Source organism: Sinocyclocheilus rhinocerous, unplaced genomic scaffold, assembly GCF_001515625.1.
Source record: "Sinocyclocheilus rhinocerous isolate Xijiao unplaced genomic scaffold, SAMN03320098_v1.1 scaffold4583, whole genome shotgun sequence".
Lineage (NCBI taxonomy): Eukaryota > Metazoa > Chordata > Actinopteri > Cypriniformes > Cyprinidae > Sinocyclocheilus > Sinocyclocheilus rhinocerous.
The window spans coordinates 25252-29845 of NW_015645570.1; the positions used below are offsets into that span (position 1 = coordinate 25252).

Here is a 4594-nt window from a genome sequence, read left to right on the forward strand (position 1 = left end):
TCACGTCGGTGACTGACGAATTGGGATCCCTACCAAAGCGCCATGGATGCTGCCCCTTACAGTGTCCTGTGCGAGCCTCCTGCGCCCCTTTTTGGTGTAGGCCGGGGCTAGCAACAAGAAGACCGGTCACTGTTGTTGTAGCACTACCCACTTAGTGAGATTGGATAACACTGGGAAAACGTAGGGAATCACGGGCTCTGAGGCTATACCATGGACTTTACACATATGGGATCCACTTAGGTCTCTACATATGGAACCCAGCCCTCTACCGGTTCTCACAGATTCATCGAATGAGGGCCTGGCACCGGACGTTCTGCCACGTCTGGCTGCCGAGGGAATGTAGGGTTGCTCGACAGGGTCTACAGTACGGACACTCTGGAGCAGTTTTAGCAAGCCGACACTGGCCGCTCAGCGGTGGTACAGCAGCTGTGGCAACGGGACGTGACTTCTCCGTTCCCTCCTTCAGGGAACGAGGGTTATATACGTAACCGAAACATTCCCTTTCAGTCAGTCACTCTCGACGGTGACCGACGAATTGGGATCCCTACCAATGCACCATGGATGCTGCCCCTTACAGTGTCCTGTGCGAGCCTCCTGCGCCCCTTTTTGGTGTAGGCCGGGGCTAGCAACAAGAAGACCGGTCACTGTTGTTGTAGCACTACCCACTTAGTGAGATTGGATAACACTGGGAAAACGTATCCATACCACTTGGAACAGGAACGTTGCGTATGCCCCATCCTTCCCGAAGGAGGTTTCGGAAGCACTTACACATGAACAACCGTTTAGGTGCATATGGAAGATTAAAGGTGATTATAACCCTCTTGGAAATGGCAAAAGTCTGCCGGGGAATCACGGGCTCTGAGGCTATACCATGGACTTTACACATATGGGATCCACTTAGGTCTCTACATATGGAACCCAGCCCTCTACCGGTTCTCACAGATTCATCGAATGAGGGCCTGGCACCGGACGTTCTGCCACGTCTGGCTGCCGAGGGAATGTAGGGTTGCTCGACAGGGTCTACAGTACGGACACTCTGGAGCAGTTTTAGCAAGCCGACACACTAAACTGGGGCCTCTCAGTGCCTCTACCCGTTTGAGGTGAGAACACAGGAGGATACCGGCTCCACACGAAGGCTATAGAATCTTGCGAACGTGTTGGGGGTTGCCCAGCTCGCAGCTCTACAAATATCTGTCAGCGAGGCGCCACGAGCCAGCGCAAGCTATGTGTCCAGTCTACGTACCATCTCAAGGCTCAGACGGACAAAGCAAAGCTAGGGTTGGGTCTGCCTCCACTGGGGGCAGTGCTGGCAGGTTCACTACCTGATCCCTGAAGGGGGTAGTAGGAACCTTGGGCCGGGGCCTCAGGATTACCTGAGTGCCCTTCCGAAGTGATGGTGTCAACTACCTCCTGAGGTAGGTCACCTTGAACCTCCGCATTCCATCCAGGGACCAGACATGAAGTTTCCAGAGGTCTGGACGTAATGCCACTGGGTGCCCCGTCTCTCAGTCAGTAGATCCTTCCTCAGAGGAATCTGCCAGGGAGGGGCTGTCATGAGGAGCATTAGTTCCGGGAACCAGGTCCAGGTGGGCCAATACGGCGCCACAAGCAGGACCTGCTCCTCGTCCTCCCTGACCTTGGACAGCGTCTGTGCAAGAAGGTTCACTGGGGAATTTTCTTTTTTATTACCATCTGGGGATGGAGTCTCCACTCTCCGGGGAGCGTAGCTCATGACAGCTCATCGGCTGCACGGTTGTGCAGGCCCGGAATTTAAGTGGCACGAAGCGACCTCATATGCTTCTGACTCCAGAGGAGGAGGAGGCGGGTGAGTTGCAACATGCGATGGGAGCATAGACCACCTTGTCGGTTGATGTACGCAATGGTCTCAGTGTTGTCCGTGCGGACCAGCACGTGCTTGCCTCGTAAGCGCCCTCTGAGACGGTTCAAGGCAAGGCGTACTGCTAACAACTCTAGGCGGTTGATGTCCCAGTGCAGTTGGGGGCCCGTCCAAACCCCCGACACTGCGTGCCCGTTGTACGTGGCCCCCCAGCCAGTGGTGGAGGCATCCGTGTAAACCACAGCATGCCTGGAGACCTGTTCCAGGGGCACTCCTGCTCAGAGAAACTCAAGGTCTGAGGTGCGAGAGAACCAATTCCCTGTGTTTGCACAGCTGATCCTGAGACTGAGCTATTATGAGCCAGTCGTCGAGGTAGTTGAGAATGCGAATGCCCTGATCTCTCAGGGAAACAAGGGCTGCCTCCGCAACTTTCGTGAAGATACGGGGCGACAGGGACAGCCCGGAGGGCAGGACCTTGTACTGATATGCTCGTCCTTCGAATGCGAACCGCAGCAATGGTCTGTGGTGCGGAAGGATTGACACATAAAAGTATGCGTCCTTCAGGTCGATCGGGAACGGATGCACCCGAAGATGCGTTTCTGAGTCAACATCTTGAACGGTAACAGGTGAAGGGCTCATTTCAAGACACGCAGGTCCAAGATCAGTCGTAACCCACCGCCTTGCTTGGGTACAACGAAGTAGGGGCTGTAAAACCCCGTCTTCATATCAGCTGGAGGGACCGGCTCTATCGCATCCTTCGCCAGTAGGACTGCGATCTCCACATGCAAGACAGGAGCATCGAGTTGGAAGGCAGGGACCCGATCCGTTGGGCAGACCGAAGAGGGGTCTGAGTGTGTGGTGCAACGCTTACCTGGTTCCATAGTTTGGTAGAGGGTGCGTGAGTAGGGCCCTTGATGACGCTCTCAAACCGCCCCCTGCTGGCGAGAGAGGAGGATGAGTGTGGTCCGGTGTTGGTCCGTCCGCGACTCTCCATGCCCTCTTGGGACCCAGAGACAGAGAAAACCGCTCTCCTGTCGAGATTTTTGGAAACCAGATTCTCCACCCGGCCCTCCTCCGGGGGAGGGAGAGGTGCATTCACCATCCCTCAAAGAGCAGTTCCCTCTCTCTCTGGGTCGCCCGTCCCGGGACCTCTTGCTCTTCCGCTCACCACCAGGTTTGACGGGGGCCTGGACGGGCGGGGACATGTCGGATCGCCTCAGTCTGCTTCTGTGCACCCGAGAACTGCTGGGCCACGTTCTCGACTGCATCGCCGAAGCGGCCAGTCTGGGACACAGGGACATTGATTAACCGAACTTGTCGGCGTCCCTCATGTCAGCCAGGCACAGCCAGAATTGGCGCTCCTGGACCACAAGTGTGGACATCACACGACCCAGAGAACTCACAGTGACTTTCGTCGCTCGGAGCGTGAGGTCAGTTGCGGTTCGGAGCTCTTTCAAAACTTCCAGGTCGTGACCACCCTCGTGCAGGTCCCTCAGTGCTTTATCCTGAAGAACCTGCAGTAACGCCGTAGCGTGTAAGGCTTCTCCATAGGCCACATATGCATCGCCGGACAGACCAGACAAGTACCTACAGACCTGGGAGGGGAGGCGCGATTTGCCCTGCCGGGTGGAGGCGGTATCAGGACACAACTGCATCGCAACTGACCGCTCCACCGGGGGGACCCCCGTATACCCCCTAGCTGCACCACCATCGAGAGTGGTGAGGGAGGAGGAGTTAGCAGGTCGGTTTCTGGCAGAAAAAGGTGCCTTCCACGACCTGGTAAGGTGGTGCTTTCTCATGCACCTCCGGGAAGAATGGCATCGGGCTGGGGCTCTGAGAACCAGCGCGGGCCACCCCGAAGAACCAATCGTCCGACCTTGAGGGCTTGGGACACGGTGGAGATTTCCACTCGAGCCCTACCCTCACGGTGGCCCGGGAAAGCATAGCTGTCATTTCCGGATCCGACTCAGGCATTGCTACAATCCCAGAGGGCAGCAGCGCAGCCGAATCTTCCTCTCCAGAAAGCTCCAGCTCACCCTCTGATGCAGCGATCAACATCCGTTTGTCGGGAGGAGCGCCGAAGGATACTGCTGTTACGCTCCTTGTAGAGGGCCCAACACGTTCCTTTGGCAGCTCAACTGGTTGCGGAGTGCAAGAGGAGTGATGGTCCCCCAAGGGTTGGTTCCCTGGAGGGTATGCCATCACTGTTACCCTCAGACCACCCGTGCTACTGCCTGAAGTAGCCCCCGCCTGACTGCCGCCATGACGAGAACTAGATTGAGGCAGAGGCAACGGAGCTCCGCCCCTTTCGAGGTAACCGAGTTTGGCCCGCAACTCCGAGATGGTCATCTTCCCAAAATGAGAACATGACTCATCCACGAATGCCACCTCAGCGTGCTTAATGCCCAGACACGTGAGGCAGTGATCGCGACCATCATCCGACACCAGGTAACGACCACATCCAGAAATGCACGGGTGATACGTTATCTGTAGCAAGCCGCAACATCGTCTTTACAAAGACCCAACGTCGCGTTTGCCAGACGCAACGTTGTCTTTAAAAAGATGCACCCGTGAATGCTCTTTTAGAGAAAAAGCTCTTTTAGCGTGCTGAAGCGCACAGGGGAGATGGCCGCCTGCAACACAAACAGGGGGTAGTGCAGCCAACTCGACACATTTACATTTAGTCATTTAGCAGACGCTTTTATCCAAAGCGACTTACAAATGAGGACAATAGAAGCAATCAAAACCTAACAAAAG

General features: G+C 55.9%; 1 protein-coding gene across 1 annotated transcript in view; it reads left to right on the forward strand.

The window, feature by feature from the left end:
- LOC107706810 (SS18L1 subunit of BAF chromatin remodeling complex) overlaps positions 1 to 4594 on the forward strand; it is a gene marked incomplete at its 5' end in the record, with an annotated part of 30685 nt that overhangs the window by 24251 nt on the left and 1840 nt on the right. The window lies entirely within an intron of this gene.